This window comes from Elephas maximus, chromosome 10 (assembly GCF_024166365.1).
Source record: "Elephas maximus indicus isolate mEleMax1 chromosome 10, mEleMax1 primary haplotype, whole genome shotgun sequence".
Classification (NCBI taxonomy): Eukaryota; Metazoa; Chordata; class Mammalia; order Proboscidea; family Elephantidae; genus Elephas; species Elephas maximus.
This window is the reverse complement of record NC_064828.1, coordinates 78,246,057-78,264,184: the sequence shown is the minus strand read 5'-3', so window position 1 is coordinate 78,264,184 and position 18,128 is coordinate 78,246,057. Positions and strand designations below refer to the sequence as shown.

Sequence of the window (18,128 nt, the reverse complement as noted above, 5' to 3'; positions counted from 1 at the left end):
TCCTTCTCATCAATCTTTCCCTGGACTAGAAGCTTCTCTGCACAGGAACCCCAGGTCCAAAGCACGTGCTCTCTTCCAGAGCTGCTTTCTCGGTGGTATGAGGTCCCCTTGTCTCTCTGCTTGCTTCTCTCTTTTATATCCCAAAAGAAACAAGCTCAAGACACAATCCAATCCAGTGGATTGAGTCCTGCCTTATCAACACAACTGCCTCCCATCCCTCCTCATTAACATCACAGAGGAAGGATTTACAACACATAGGAAAATCACATCATATGACAAAATGGTGGACAATCACACAATACTGGGAATCATGGCCCAGCCAAACTGATATACACATTTTGGGGGGATACAATTCAAACCATGACAATAATGAAATGTGTAAAGACCTGGAGTTAGAAAACCAAAAGAGAAGAACATACTTGGCATTTCTCAATTTGAAAGAACTGAAGAAAAAATTCAAACCTTGAGTTGCAATTTTGAAGGATTCTATGGGCAAAATATTAAATAATACAGGAAGCATCAAAAGAAGATGGAAGTACGCAGAGTCACTGTACCAAAAAGAATTGGTTGACATTCATCCATTTCAGGAGGTAGCAAATGGTCGAGAAACAACTGTGCCGAGAGAAGAAGTTTAAGCTGCACTGAAGGCACTGTGGAAAAACAAGGCTCCAGGAATTGACGGAATACCAATTGAGATGTTTCAGCACAAGGATGCAGTGCTGCAGTGCTCATTCATCTATGCCAAAAAATTTGGAAGACAGCTACCTGGCCAACTGACTGAAAGAGATCCATACAGGTGCCTATTCCTAAGAAAGATGATCCAACAGAATGCAGAAGTTATCAAACAATATCATTAATATCACACACAAGTAAAATTTTGGTGAAGATCATTCAAAAGCCATTGCAGGAGTACATCGACTGGAAACTTCCAGAAATTCAAGCCGGATTCAGGAGAGGGTGTGAAACAAAGGATATCATTGCTGATATCAGATGGATCCTGGCTGAAAGCAGAGAATACCAGAAAGGTGTTTACCTGTGTTTTATTAACTATGCAAAGGCATTCAACTGTGCGGATCATAACAAATTATGGATAACAGTGAGAAGAGGAGGAATTCCAGAACACTTAATCATGTTCATGTGCAACCTGTACATAGACCAAGAGGCAGACATTCGAACAGAGTAAGGGGGTGCTGCATGGTTTAAAATCAAGAAATGTGTGCATCAGGGTTACATCCTTTCACCATACTTATTCAGTCTGTGTGCTGAGCAAATAATCCGAGAAGCTGAACTGTATGAAGAAGAATATGGCATCAGAACAAGAGGAAGACTCATTAACAACCTGTGATATGCAGATGACACAAACTTGCTTGCTGAAAGTGAAGAAGACTTGAAGCACTTACTGATGAGGATCAGAGACTATAGCCTTCAGTATGCATTACACCTCAACATAAAGAAAACGAAAATCCTCACAATTTTCTTATTGAAGAAATATTATGATAAATGGAGAAAAGAATGATGCTGTCAAGGATTTCATTTTACTTGGATCCACAATCAACACCCACAGAAGCAGCAGTCAGGAAATCAAATGACATACTGTATTGGGCAAATCTGCTGCAAAAGACCTCTTTAAAGTGTTAAAAAGGAAAGATGTCACTTTGAGGACTGAGGTGCACCTGACCCAAACCGCATTTTCAGTCACCTCATATGCATTTGAAAGCTGGACAATGAATAAGGAAGACAGAAGAAGAATCGATGCCTTTGAATTATGGTGTTGGTGAAGAATATTAAATATACCATGGACCGCTAGAAGAATGAACAAGCCTATCTTTTAAGAAATACAGCCAGAGTTGTCCTCAAAAGCTAGGATGTCAAGACTACATCTCATATACTTTGGACATGTTATCAGGAGGGATCGGCCCCTGGAGAAGGACATCATGCTTGGTAAAGTGAAAAAGAGGAAGCCCCTCAACGAGATGGATAGACACATTGGCTACAACAATGGACTCAAGCTTGACAATGATTGTGAGGATGATGCAGGACCGGGCAGCGTTTCCTTCTGTTGAATGTAGGGTTGCTGTGAGTGGGAACTGACTCAATGGCACCTAAAACAGCAATAACAACAATAGCTGCATACTAGTCAATGCATCAGGTTCTAATAAAAACACAGAATCTGCCTCAAGCTGCTGACTGTTTAGAAGGGAAGATAGTCACCTTAACAGGTAGCTATACATGGGGTGATCAGTTCTGTGATTATGATAAGCACAGGGACCCCAACACAGCCAGGAGGGACCCAGCAGGACCAAAGAGCCTTCCCAATGCTTTGACATCAGGACCTTGGCGCAACCCTGGGGGTCAGTCCCCAAATAACTGAGTTCCTCACAAGCCCAGCTGGATGGGCGGGGGAGAGGGGGCTCTGAGTTGGGTTTAAGCTGAATTTTTAAAGAATATAGAGACAAGATATTTCGTACATTCTGGGTTGCAGACTGATTTACTTTCACTAAGCAAAGTTTAGGAAACCCTGGTGGCATAGTGGTTAAGAGCTACGGCTGTTAACCGAAAAGTCGGCAATTCGAATCCACCAGGTGCTCCTTGGAAACCGTCTGTGGCTGTTCTACTCTGTCCTATAGGGCTGCTATGAGTCAGAATCGACGCGAAGGTAATGGGTTTGTTTTTGTTTTTTAAGCGAAGCTTAGCTACAGACAAATGCTGTGTGAGCATTTGAGCAGCTTGAATCATGTCTGAAATGTCCAAGCTGTCCGAACCATATGAGGAGAGCAATGGCCTGCACATGGAGGTGGATGGCTGGCAAGTGTTACCCTCCACAGATGAAGGTAGGCGGCATAAATGGGAGCCGTCCAGGAGCCCCTCCTGCACCAGGGCCCTGCCATAGCTCCAGGAGGAAGGCCCAATGGAGGAGGAGGAGGCCCAGCCCATGGCAGAGGCAGGTGGCCTTGCTGACCAGTACAACCATGGGGAGCAGCCCGGCCAGGCCGAGCCCCTCACTTGAAAGGCAAGGAATTCGATGACTGGGAGGACGGCTATGACTATCTACCCGGAAGAGGAGCAGCTCAGTAGTGCAGGCTACAGAGTGTCCACGGCCCTTGAAGAAGCCAACAAGATATTTCTGAGAACATCCAAAGCCAAAGAAGCAAGCCTGGATGGCGGGTTTCAAATGCATTATGAGAAGACCCTGTTTGATCAGTTAGCTTTTATCGAAGGGCTTTTTTCATTTATGGTTGTCAATCGTCTGACCAAAGAACTCGGCTGTGATGAGATTACTGATAGGGAGTAAGTAAATGCTGTTAAAAGAGGAGGACAGTATTTGAGGACAGACCCAACATCCTGTTACCTTTTGGGTTCATTCGAAATAGCTCTGTGCCAATGCAAAACTTGATATTCAAAAAAACTGTGTTTATTTTGTAAAATAGAAGAGGACAGTGACTGTACGGTTGTGAAAAAGGAAGGGAATCGTTAAGAGAGAAGGAAGATCGTAGGACTGTTGAAATCTCTTCTCAAGAACGTCCTGAAATACCCCTGCCTTTGACTTGGTTGTTGATGCAGATTATTTTCCTTGCACTGGGGAAGATATCTTTCATATCGGCTTCACAGTAAGGGATGACTTTGCAAGAACAGGGCATGACCAAGACAAACTGCCAATAAGCCCACTGATAGTACCTATATGATGAGAAAAAACAACCAAAATGTCCAACTTAGGACACGACATGTCTTTGAATTATTTGGACTGGAAGCCTGTTGAGAAAACTTTGGAAATTCTGATTTTTGTGATCTATTCAAGTCATAGTTATCAAACGCTAAGTTACTACTGTAATATAAATTGGATTTTATTCAGTATCTCAAAAAGATGAGCAGACCCAAAAAGAAGTATATATATCATGTGCTATATCTTTATATCTTTAAATGTGTTTCCATGAGCACCTTAATTTTGTTTATACATGTATCTTGATCATTTATAAAGCTACTATGATATTTAATTCAAGGAAATCTATGTCGTGACCATTTTAAACAGAAAAAATTAAGACCTTCTTAATTAAAAATTTTAGACATTAATATGTTACGTGAAGTTACAAAGAAAATAATTTCTAACACTTTATACACAGGGAAAATTTCTATTTTGTTCATCTCTTTTTCACTTAATTTAACAGGCAAAAGTTGAACTCCATATTATAAGAACTGCGGGTGAAAATTGTCATTTTAAAAGGAAAGTTGTACATCTGAAAAAGACTGACCCAGAAAAACCCAGTGCCATTGAGTCGATTCTGACTCATAGTGACCCTGTAGGACAGAGTAGAACTGACTGCCGCATAGAGTTTCCAAGGAGCGCCTGGTGGATTCGAACTGCCGACCCTTTGGTTAGCAGCTGTAGCACTTAACCACAAGAGTTTCCAAAAAAAAAAAAGACTGAACAATTACATTATTAACCTTTTACAGGTTTTAAACCTGCCCAGAAATCTACTTCAGTATCTGCTGTTTCCCTCTCTCTCCTCCTCTAATTAAGCTTGTTATTTGTCATGCATCAGCATTCCAGATAATAAAATTTCTTATTCTGTGTACAAAAAAAAAAATAAAGTTTAGCTACAGGAAACCGAGTTCAAGAGGCAGAACTTGGGAAGATTCCCAAAGGCTGGAGAGTACCCAGAAGATGAACAGAAAGCCCTTTACCCAGAACTCTACAAATAGTTCCCCTTAGCCAAGATTTTGATGGCTGTTGGGTGGTGGTGAGGTCAGGCTATGTGCCCTGAGTCACCTACTCCCCTTTCAAGTTTCCCCAAGTACAGAGTCCATAGCTGCCCAGATAACTTGTTCTGAGTTTTATTCTCTCAACAGCCAAAATGTTTTTTAATGAAACAAATAACGATTACTTGAATTATAAACCACTTTCTCTTACTTGGGCCTTCAAGGACTAGGATAATAATGGTTTATCATACTAAATTGTGAGAAAACGTTTTCTAAGCTGTAAAGAATCATAAAAAATGTGAAGTGGTAACCCCACTCCTAGGAATATACCTTATAGAAATAAGAGCCATCACACAAATAGACATATGCACACCCGTGTTCATTATAGCATTTTGCACAGTAGCAAAAAGGTGGAAACAACCTAAGTGTCCATCAACAGATGAATGGATAAACAAACTATGGTACATACGTATAAGGGAATACTACGCAACAATAAAGAACAATGATGAATCTGCAAAACATCTCACAACATGGGTGAATCTGGACGGCATTATGCTGAGTGAAATTAGCCAATCACAAAGGGGCAAATATTGTAAGGGACCACTATTACAAAAACCTAAGAAAAGGTTTACACACAGAAAAAAGCAATCTTTGATGGTTACAAGGGAGGGGTGGGGAGGGGAAATCACTAATTAGACAGTAGATAAGTGTTAACTTTGGTGAAAGGAAAGCCAATACACAATATAGGGAAAGTCAGCACAACTTGACCAAGGCAAAATCATAGAAGCTTCCTAGACAAGCCCAAACACCTCAAGGGACTGAGTTACTGAAGCTAATGCCCTGGGGACCATGGTCTCGGGGGACATCTAGGTCAACTGGCATAACATTTCATAAAGAAAATATTCCACATCCTACTTTGGTGCATAGCATCTGGGGTCTTAAAAGCTTGCAAGTGGCCATCTAAAATACATCTATTGGTCCCATCACATTCGGAACAAAGGAGAATGAAGAAAACCAAAAACAGAAGGAAAATAACAGTCCAAAGGATTGATGGACCACGTGAACCATGGCCTCCACCAGCCTAAGGCCAGAAGAAATAGATGATGCCCAGCTACCACCACTGACCACTCTGACAGGGATCACAATACAGGGTTCAGGACAGAGCAGGAGAAAAATGTAGAACAAAATTCAAATCCACACACACACAAAAAAGACCAGACTTATTGGTTTGACAGAAACTGGAGGGACCCCTAAGACTATGACCCCTGGAGGCCTTGCTAACTCAGAACTGAACCCACTCCTGAAGTCCAAAGATTCAGACAGGCCTATAAACAAACAATAACACATGTGAGGAATGTGCTTCTTAGTTCAGCCAAGCAGAAGAGACCAAACGGGCAACACCTGTCCAAAAGCCAAGATGAGAAGGCAGGAAGGGACAGGAAATTTGGATGAGTAGACAGGGGTACTTGGGGTGTAAGGGAATGGGGAAGAATGCTGACATATTGTGGGGATTGTAATCAATATCACAAAACAATTTGTGTATAATTTTTTTAATACAAAACCAATTTGCACTGTAAATTTTTACCTAAAACTCAGTTAAAAAAAAAAAAAGTGGCATTTTTTTATCACATATAATATCATGTAGCAAATGGGTAGAAACTAACATGTATTGAGTAACTACTCTATGCCAGGAACTGCGCTAAGCACATTATATATATTGTTGTTATTGTAGTTGCCATTGAGTCAATTCCAACTCATGGCGACCCTATGTGTACAGAGTAGAACTGCTCCATAGGGTTTTCAATGACCGTAACGCTTTGGAAGTAGGTTGCCAGGCCTGTCTTCCAAGGCACCTCTGGGTGGATTCGAACAGCCAAACTTTTACTTGTAGTCAAATGCTTAACTATTTGTACCACCCATGGACTCCTTTATGTACATTACTTCCTTGTAATCCTACAAGCCTTCAAGGTAAGCTTTATTTTACTCATTTTATAGACGGGAAACTGAAGTACAGAGAAGTCATGTAACTTGCCCATGGTCTCACAGCTAGTTTGTGGCAGAGCCAGGACTAGAACCCAAGTCGTGTACCTCTTTTTACTCTTCCATAATCTGAGAAGCTGGACTATATGAAGAAGAATGGGGCATCAGGATTGGAGGAAAACTCATTAACAACTTGCATTTTGCAGATGACGCAACCTTGCTTGCTGAAAGTGAAGAGGACTTGAAGCACTTACTGATGAAGATCAAGCCTTCATTATGGATTACACCTCAACATAAAGAAAACAAAAACCCTTACAACTGGACCAATAAGCAGCATCATGACGAAAGGAGAAAAGATTGAGGTTGTCAAGGATTTCATTTTACTTGGATCCACAATCAACACCCTTGGAAGCAGCAGTCAAGAAATAAAAAGATGCATTGCAAATTGGCTGTAAAAGACCTCTTTAAAGTGTTGAAAAGCAAAGATGTCACCTTGAAGACTAAGGTGCGCCTGACCCAAGCCATGGTAATTTTAATCGCATCTTATGCATGTGAAAGCTGGACAATGAATAAGGAAGACCAAAGAAGAATTGATGCCTTTGAATTGTGGTGTTGGCGAAGAACACTGAATATACCATGGACTGCCAAAAGAATGAACAAATCGGTCTTGGAAGAAGTACAGCCAGAATGCTCCTTAGAAGCAAGGATGGAGAGACTTCGTCTCACATACTTTGGACGTGTTATCAGGAGAGATCAGACCCTGGAGAAGGACATCACGCTTGTTAAAGTAGAGGGTCAGCGAAAAAGAGGAAGACCCTCAATAAGATGGATTGACACGGTGGATGCAACAATGAGCTCAAGCATAGCAACAGTTGTGAGGATGACACAGGATCGAGGGGTGTTTTGTTCTGTTGTGCATAGGGTCACTATGAGTTGGAATCGACTCAACGTCACCTAACAACAGCAACATGAGCCTATAAGATTATGTAATTAGGTTAACCATAGCCTTTTCTTCTCTAGGTTAAAAGCTACAGTTCTATTTAACTTTTTGTTCTTCTTAGGACAGGCACTTCATCTTACAGAATATCTGACACTTTTTGAAGATCAAGAGCTATTCTTGGTGAGTACAAATAGGTTGAGTTGTCTGAGGAGTTAAAAACCAAAAACCCATTGCTGTCCAGTCAATTCCAACTCATAGCGAACTTATAGGACAGAGTAGAACTGCCCCACAAAGTTTCCAAGGAGTGCCTAGTGGATTTGAACTGCCAACCTCTTGGTTAGCAGTTGTAGCACTTAACCACTACACCACCAGGGTTTCCAAGCCTATTGTATATTATGAGAAGAGTTTGTGCAAATCTTAAGATCCCAGCAGTACTGTGGTCTTACAACAATTGTGGTCATCTGAAACTTGTATGGTCACGTGTGAGACATTTGAAACAAGAGTGGAGACACATACTGTCAAAATGGATTTTATTATGTCTGTGATAAAAAGTGGTTGAATGTCCTTTGAAAGACTTAAAATGTTATTAACATGTAGTTACATGAGCCTTGTAGGATTGGTGATCGTAGAGGAAAAAAAATTGATCCATTAGTCCATTCATCCATCCAAGCACGTTCAAGGCCTGTACTAGGTAAGCAGTTTGGAAGACACAAAGTGTGTGTGTTATACATGGTAAATTTTGCCTCCTCATTTTGGTTAGGCTAACCTTATCCTGTGCTTTTTATTTATCTAATCATGAGAAAAACATCAGACAAATTCCAGTACAGGAGCATCCTACAAGATACCTGACCAAAACTCCTCAAACTGGCAAGACATCAAAAACAAGTCTGAGAAACTGTCACAGCCAAGAAAACATGACAACTAAATACAGTGTGGCATCCTGGATGGGATCCTGGAACAGAAAAAGGACATTAGATAAAAGCTAAGGAAATTTGAATGAACTATGGACTTTAGTTAATAACGTTGTTTAAAAAAAAAAAAATCACTCACCAGTCCTAGTTGGGTAATATTGTTCTTCATCAAGCACGGGGCCTGAGGGGTGAAGAGACAAAGCGTGTACTAAGGTCACGATTATGCAGCAAATGTTCATGAGCCCAAGGTGGAGACCTTAGCCCTGCTAGCCTCCAGCTGTTATTTGAGGTTTAGGTCCATCATTTCTCAGACAAGCCTGCATGAATCCTCTGCCCAGTGAGAGTCTTGGGTCCTTGACCAGACCAGGGTCTCCCACAGAACCCAAGCCCACCCCAGACCGCTTGTTTAAAACGTTTCTTACAATCCTTCCTCTCTCATTCACCACCTTTCAAATGGCCACGAATTTTCCTTGGCAAGGTTTAAAAACAACCCCACCGCCTTGTTAAGCTCTCCCCTTAATTACCAGGGGGAGGAATGCTGTTATTGGAGGCAAGCTCTCTGCAGCACACTTCCCTCTGGCAAATTGAAAGCATTTGGATGAAACTCTTCCATGCTCCTGATCAATAGCTCCAGCCATAATTATTCAGCAGTGCTTGCAGTTTTCTCTGCTGACAGCCGGCTGGGTGTGCTGATCTGTAATTGTCCCACATGCTCCTGTGGCTTCTCTCTTCCCAGGACTGGGGTCTGCTGCAGACTCATCAATGGCATCTCTGGGGAAACTGGGGGATGGACTTGTGACCTCTAAACTCACTCAACTCTGTCCGTTTTTCCAGAGGGGGTGTTAACCGCGGGTAGATGGGTCTCTCTTTTTTTTTTATTTTCCTGCTTTTACCCACCTGATGCAGAGCTTAGCAGCCCTTTTAGGAGAACCAACAAAATCTCACTTTATACGATAATTGTGCAATATCTGACTTGATTTGTGTGCAATGTTTGTGCATCAAGGAGCAATAAACTATTAAATCTTATTAGCTTATATTTTACTGATTTCCAAATTACTGATGATAATTTGGATGGAATATGATTATTGAAGTTTGTCTTTTCCGAACAGATCTTTTCCTAAAGGATGAAGAAACATAAATCTTGTAAACAAAACTGTGTTTCTGTCTGCAAAGCTGTGTTTAAGATACTTCAGAGAATTAACTTATTTCAAACGCCTATCATTCTTTTAGAAATGCCCATTACACACAAATAGCCGATATGTTTATTCCAAATCCTTCTAGAATTTGAGCATCAAGAGACCAAGCTTGACTCCAACTTTCCGTTACTATTTCCTTGGACAGATTGTTTAGCTTTCTTTCTTATTGAGTTTTGTTTTTCTGTAAAATAGGAATATGGCCTGTCCATTGCACAGGAATACTGCAAGAGTAAAGAAAATAAAAGTTAGGACACTAATTTCTAAATGTAAGAAATGTATCAGTTAATTATTTCACGCACTAAGGAGTATTATTTTAAATACCTGTGGTTACTTTTTGTTTTAATTTTCTTTTTTAATTTCTTTTTTATGTTTTACCTATTTAGGGTTACTTTGTGTTCTTGAAAGAGATCAACCTAATTATTTTAGACTCATTAGCACAAAGTTTGACTATATTCAAATTCATAAATAATTAGATCTGAAAAGACTATCTTTTTTACATGAAAGAAAAAATGACAGCACTGTTCCACCGTGAACTTGAGCCCAGGTGTCTTGCATCAGTTGCCTTGGTTATTAAGTATTTACAGAAACTATGCTGGAACAAAGGTATTGAGACTCTTCTAGAGCAGCCTATGGGCAATGTCATGAATGACTGCCTATTAGGTTGTTCTTCTAAGTGCTGAGAAGCCCCCAAAATTATGGCCTTAATAGGCTGAGGTTTCTGAGGACCTGGACATTTTTCTATGGTAGAAAATATCCTGACACACTGAGCCGGGTGCTGGATCCACACAGCCCCGATCTCTTTTACACAGTCCATCTGAAAGTGTCTGGAGTTCATCTCTGTCATCAATACCCTCACCTAGTTTTTAATAAATTCCCACATGCACATGGTGCTGCCCTCAAAAAGAAAGTCCAAGCCTGTTGCCATCGAGTCTATTCTAACTCATAGCGACCCTATAGGACAGAGTAGAACTGCCCCATAGGGTTTCCAAGGAGCCGCCAGTGGATTCGAACGGCTGACCTTTTGGATAGCAGCCGTAGCTCTTAGCCACTGGGCCACCAGGTTTCCAGTGCTGCCCTAGTACCTGGAAAAAGCAAGCTGCCCAGAAGCCTAAGCTGATCGTACCAGTGGATGACATCACTGAGGACTGAGTCAAGCCCACTCCTGTGCCAAGTGCTGACCACACACTTCACTGGGCCTTCATCCCTGGAAGCATCGTGTCAGTGCACCTTGACATCATCCTTTTGTTCCTTCAATAGCAGAACAACCTTAGATAGGGTTCAAGAAGAACCTACCTTCTATAAACCCCAGAGGCAGTCCGGCATCTGTGCAGGAAGACTTCATTCAACTCTGCAGTGATCCTCATAACCCCTATTATTCTGTTCTCACCTTCTAACATCCAACCTCCATCACTACCACACAGGTATCATCACATTTTAAAAAATTCTTTGTGAACAATGTCACATATATTCCCTGAGCAACTCTCTCCGCCTGTCACAGGAGAAATTAAAGCAAACCACTCAAAAACCTCTGAAAACATAGAGTGGGTTGGAAATAACTGCTTCTTTAAATGAAAGGAAACATGAAAACTGATGGTTCCAACCTGAGCGTGAGCCATACTTTATCCTGGAAGAGTTATTAAAAAGAAAGGGACATACATTTCTGTTGACACTGTATATTAAGTGAACTTTCTAAACCCTATTTGTCAGTATTAAACAAATATGCTCAGAGTTTCCTACTATGTCTTGTATTTCTTCTGGTTTTAAATCAAAGGGATTGAGACTCCTAATTAAGACGCTGGAGGTAGGCCTGATCAGTTTTGCCAGTGCAAATTAGTTCAGAGGCCCAGAGCTGCTCCTTTCTGTTTGCTGGTCTGGGAGGTTTGTTTGATTTAACATGATCGAGGAAATGAAATATCCCCAAAACAAAGAACCAATATTGCACTTCTGGAGAGTGGCTGGAGGGAAATTGGAAACAAATGCACATTAGCAGTGGATCCAAAACACAACCAGAAGGAGAAATGTTATTTAGAAGGAAAATGGTATGACTAGGCTAATCCTTTGAAAAAGATTGTACCTGCTTCTTTATTTGTCTTTAAAGGATTATAAACAAAATACAGCCACAATTTCCTAACAAGTTTCCATGAGCTTGGGACATTGTCTTTCCTTTCTTCATTATGTACTTTTTTTACATGCATTATCCTGTCAATATTCACAATATTTCTATGAAATAGTTATCATTACTATCCTTTATACTGGGTTGAATAGTTTGTTGTTGTTGTTAGGTGCTGTTAAGTCAGTTTCAACTCATAGCTACCCTATGTACAACAGAATGAAACACTTCCTGGTCCTGCACCATCCTCACAATTGTCACTATGTTTGAGCCCAGCATTGCAGCCACTGTGTCAATCCATCTCTTTGAAGGTCTTTCTCTCTTTTGTTGACCCTCTAACAAGTATGATGTCCTATTCCGGGGACTGGTCCCTCATGATAACATGTTCAAAGTACATGAGACAAAGTCTCACCATCCTCGTTTCTAAGGAGCATTCTGGCTGTTCTTCCAAAACAGGTTTGTTTATTCTTCAGGCAGCCCATGACATATTCAATATTCTTCGCCAACACCATTATTCAAAGGCATCAACACTTCCAAATAGCATTCCCCCAAAATTCATGTCCATTCAGAACCTCAGAATGTAACCTTATTTGAAAATAGGGTCTTTGCAGATGTAATCAAGTTAAGATGAGGTCATACTGAATTAGAGTGGGTCCTAAACCTGATGACAAGTGTCTTTAAAAGAAGAGGTTTTTGATGTGTACAAAACTGTCAATGCCAATTTCATGTATCATCAGTCTCCAAACTCTGTGCTCTATTGAGTCCCACTTCTAATTCCATTTCAAACTTGAGCCTGAGAGTGTGACTGGCTACATCAGTTGATCAGACTGACTGAGGCTGTGAGTTTTCCCTCTGTCTGTTAAGGCTCGAGTCCAGCCAATTTATAAATGCCCATCATTGGGCATGATGTCAACAGGAGAGAACATGGCCATATCAGCACATTTCCTTCAGGTCTATCTCAAACATCACTTCCTCAGGGAGGCCTCCCCTGACCTCCTGCCAAACCACGTAGATGTGTCTTTGCCCACCTTGGCCATTTGCCAGAAGCTCTGCAAGGGGAGGTCAGATGTCTAATTTGCTCAACTTTCTGGTCTCACCGCCACCTGCAGAGTGCCAGAAAATTATGTTTGCTGGATGAATAAATAAAAAAATGTATTACTACTACTAAGAGAAAGAAGCCAAAGTAAGTTTTGTTGATGTTAGACTATACATAAAGGGGGTACAAACAGTTTGCACCCACTACTAACCTAAACGTTGGTGGTTGGAGTCCACCCAGTGGCACTGTGGATGAAAGCCCTGGAGATTTGCTTCCTTAAGATCACAGCCAAGCAAACTCTATGGAGCGGTTCTGCTCTGTAGCACATGGAGTCACCAGGGGTCAGAACTAACTTGATGGCGATGGGTTTGTGTGTGCATGCATTTTGATGCACAAAGAGAAGCACAATTGTAATTGATGACTGAAAATGGAGACGATATAATGACCAAAATATGTCAGCTCTTTGCCTTTCGGAGAAGGAAAGGGAGAAAGCTGACATGACCAAGTATGCACTGTGCCTACACCCGTTATTTCATTTAACCCTCATTACAAGACCAATACGGTAAGTCTTATTACACACATTTTAAAGATGAGAAAACTGAGAGCCAGAGAAATGTTATCCCTTATTGAAGACCTCACAGAAGAGTCGGTATCCCACACAAGATCGTCTGCTAACAAGTACTTCCTTTTTGCACCATACTGTCACATTCCATTTATTACAGAAAGCTGAGAACAAAATCTAACCATGCATGGTCTCAGCAAGGCTATGAAGTCTTTTACATGGCTCTGTGACTGACATTGTCCTGAAATGACATTATGTCTTATTATAACACTGTGGAGATGCTAAGCTTGAGATGGCCTGACCAGTCTCGAAAGGCCTTGCCCTTGGGGATCAGTTCTGCTTATGCTCCTGTCAAAAGGGCACTTACTTAGGACACAAGTCATGGTGACTCTCAAGTGCTGATGGCATGAGTAATGCACAGATTGCATGGCCTCCTTGCCAGCAGTCAGGAAAGCCATATATCTGCTGGCTAATTCCGAGGACCTCATTCCTTTCATGCAGATTTGTGACTCTCCTGGGCCCTGTAGGCACATTTAAATAATGGAAGGAGATTAACCACTCAGCCAAAAAGACATTTTTAATGTCACCACCATAGCATTGACTTTTTCCACCTTAAACATTCTGCTTGCATAATTCGATGAAGGACCGCCAAGTATACTAGCAGTATTCTTTCTTACACTTCAGTTGTATCTGCCAGGGGAGTCACTCCCAAGAGCTTTCCAGGTCCTGCCTAATTGCAAGACCATTGAGTGAGGAGTCTGAGCCTCGGAGACCCAGGCCAAACTGGGCCCCTTTGGAATCCCATTAGATAGAACATGTGTTCCTTTTTAGATGGAGATGATGGTTCTACCTAACGACAAAGAGAAGTGTGAGCTTAGCCAAAAGACGGTCAGGCCTGAGACGGGCCATATACCCCAGAGGATCACAAGGCCCACCAGGCTTTCCCCTTGACTTCCAGAGCCTCGGAGCCACAATTATTTTTTTTAATTTTGGGGTATGGATGTTACACTACTTTATGACAGGCTTCCAAAGGGTTGTGAGCAGAGCCCCTGGTTGAAGATAGAGATTGATGAGAACCCCCCTCAGCCTTCCCAGGTTCTTCAAAGTCTGATCTGAGAACAGGATTTGGGGTCGAAGATGACCTGTCAATCACCTTTCCATACTAGCATTAGTGCTTGGCAATTTTGGCAGCTTCAGGCTCCTAAAATGCTAGTCTCTTCTTCAAGAGTAGAAAGAAAGGGAGCAGGGAGATTCCAAATTGGTGAGATTGAGAAAATCATGGTTTTTAGTGGATTGGTTCTCTGTCGCCTTTAGTCAGTTCAATAGAATACATTTTAATGAGCTATTACTCACAAGCACTCATAGATAACAATTATAGTAACGACAACATAAATCTTCCTGATATAGGCATGGAGCAACTTCCCAGACATTTTTAGTAAGCTGAGGAAAAGAGCTGGGAACAGATGAACTCTTTAGGGCACTTATAATTATGAAAGCAGAAATTATTTGTATTTGTCTTTAGAATTTAGAAATATACAGGTAGCCACAATCTTGTTTCAGTGTCTCCAAACTTTTTGAATATTTACCCCGTCTGTAAAAAAATTTTAAGCATACATACCCATTATGTGTGAACAAATCTGACTTGGAAGAAGTAGAGCAGGAATGCCCCTTAGAAACAAAGATGGCGAGATTTCATCTCACATCCTTTGGACATATCAGGAGGGATCAGTCCCTGGAGGAGGACATCATGCTTGATAAAGTACAGGGTTATCAAAAAAGAGGAAGACCCTCAGTGAGATGGATTGACACAGTGGCTGCAACAATGGGCTCAAGTATAACAAAGATTGTGAGGATGGCACAGGACCGTGCAGTGTTTCATTCTGTTGTACATAGGGTCACTATGAGTGAATCGATGGCACCTAACAACAACAACCCAATATGTTATGTTTTTATACATTATATGTATGTATGTATTTTTTTTTTTTATGTATGTACTACAGCTCTACTCTGTAACATGTGGTGTTGCTCTGAATCAGAAGCAACTCAACAGCAACAGAATAACAACAATAATATTTATCTATTATGTACATTTTAAAGCATACACAAGAAATTGAAATTAACAGAGGCCTCTGCTCTAATTATTTTTTCTGCTCTAATTCTCAACATGGGGTCTCTCCCAGATGAAAGTTCAGTGGCCTCCACAGGTAAAAGCAGGGCTCTTGGGGGTTGTTCTTAGTCCATTAGCTGACCACTTGCATTCCAGCTCCCTGGGGGTAATTTTGCTCATGTGATAACCATAGGAAGGACCGCCTTTCCCAGAAGCCAGTTGATCCCTGTAATGTCAGGTTTTGCTAGGCTACTACCCAGTTGCTCACCAACTTTACAAAGAGGAAGTATGTGGGAACCCTCACAGAGCCTTAGGCAGTGCTGGGCTGTCCTCCCCCTAGTCCCTCCCAGCTGTGGAAGCACCAGCCAGGAGCAGCTCCCTGTGATGTAATCCTCACCAATCTTTTATTCCTGGGCACAAAGACACTAATATGTCTTTATTGGAGGTCCAGTGATAAGTCTAGCCCATTAAATTCCTTCCAATACGGTGATGAGGCAGGGGTTGTGTGCAGGGCTGGTTCTTGGCAACACTTTAGATGAGTGTCATTTTATGTGCTCTTGTCCTTTTTTGAACATTTTCTACCTTCGGATCAACTCTCTAATGTTGGAATTCCAGGCACTGGAATTGTAGGCTAGGGAGTTATTTTGGGGCATAGCAGAACCTTCCTTGCACTTTCAAATCACCCCTTGATGAGAGATACTGATTCTGGCTATTCTTATCATTTAAAAGCTACTATTTCCTCTGTGGAACAGCTCTTGTCCTTTTAAAAGGGACTTTAGTGAAAAGGGTTGGGATGTGACTCTAGATAGTAAGCTATTGATACCAAGCTAGGAGGTAAGTCAGGGGAGTGGCCTTCTCGGTGAGTACCAGACTATCGAGGACCAAGGTGGCCAGTGGAATGGTGTTATGAATTGAATCATGCCTCTCCAAAAGATATGTTGAAATCCTAATCCCTGTTCCTGTGAATGTAACCCTGTTTTGGAGTATGGTTTTTCTTTTGTTATGTTAATGAGGCCTTGCCAGAGTAGGGTGGGTCCTAAATCTAATTACTTCTGAGTGGTGTCATATAAAGGGGAGCACAGACACAGAGACACATGGGAGAAAACAGACACCATGCAAAGATATATCTACAACAGCAAAGGAATGTCAACAAAAACCTAAGGCTACAGAAATTGAAAGAGACAAGGATCATCCCCTAGAGCCCACACAGAGAGAGCCTAGCCTGAATCAGACTTCCAGCCTCCAGATCTTTAAAGCCACCCACTTGTGGTACTTTTTTTGTCACACATCACTAGATAACTAAGACTGGTATAGACAGAGAGGATGGGACAACAAAGAAAAGAAGAACAGGACTCAGCAGTCACCCCCCTTTGGTGGAGAGATCTTCTCCCCGTGACATGAGACCTGGGGTAGTGAAGATCAAACCTGAGCTGTGGCAGGAACACAATGGGAGGGGCTTATGTTTTGCCTCACCAAGGGTCCTTCCTCAGCCCTGCCTCTGTTACTGCTTTACAGATGGATGGGGCTCCCCGAGACCACCCTGGATCCCACCCCCTCTTCCAGCTCACTTCCTACTTATCTTTCATATCTTGCTATGTTACCTTCAGGACTAACTTCCCAATAGAGTTTGGGGAGCCCTACCGCCCAGAACTCTTCCTTTCCTGACCGGAGGACTGAGTCCCCACTGGGCCTCACAGACTTTTTCCCGCAGGTCCATGCCTAGGGCCACTGTGTAGAGAAGTAGGGGAAAGCTGTGGAGCACATACAATCCAACTGAGATTTCATTAACCTGCATTCATTTGTGTCACTTAATTATTGCGGTCTTGGCCCTTCTCTAATAAATGTATTTTCCTAACCCACAGCCTCTGGGCTATCATTCTAACCGTATCTATTATAACCGAATGGCTTCTTGGGAACAGAGCAAACTTCTTTGAATTGAGAGCAAAGCAGGGCATACTAAAGAGCTTCCTGCTCTGGAAGGGGGAGGTGGGCAGCAAAAGCACTGTGCTCTGGTGACAAGTGGCCGCTCCACTGTTACTAACTTGCTGGTCCTGGTGTGTTTATGCAGCAGTGCACCGAGGAGGTAGACCACAGCCATCAGGAAAGGGCAGGGGCCCGTTTGTGGCTTTAAATATTAAGGAAGCCGGAAAAGCTCATCCATCTTGATCTGTTCGTTTCTTCAGGGGAATATGAAGATGCTGAGGTAACATCAAGCAAAAAGCAGGCTTTCTACCCCCACCCTGGGGAGCAATTTAGACCCTGGGCCTTCCTCGCCAGCATCCCTATACAAAGAGAATTCAGCATACACAGGATTTTGTTTCTCTCTGCTCAGTGCTTTGAGTTAAAATTCTTTCTCTCTCTCTTGCCCTCCAGAATAGATCACAATGGGCAGGAGAAGCTGGTTTTGTTTTTGTTTTTGTTTTTTTTAAAAAAAGCTATTGTATTTAATTGCAAACTCCACAAACCAATGAGCAGCTGTATCTGTATTGATGATGCATGTCTTTTGTCTTTGCAGAGATTTAAAAAATGCACAGTCAACAGAGCACTGTATGGTTTTTGGGAAACAGATTTACCTTCTTAATTATGTTTTT

The 18,128-nt window shown here is 41.8% G+C and overlaps 1 pseudogene; it reads left to right on the top strand.

Moving 5' to 3' along the window:
- Positions 1 to 2,734: 2,734 nt before the first annotated feature.
- Positions 2,735 to 3,292, top strand: LOC126084710 (EP300-interacting inhibitor of differentiation 1-like; annotated as a pseudogene).
- The last annotated feature ends 14,836 nt before the right edge of the window (positions 3,293 to 18,128 follow it).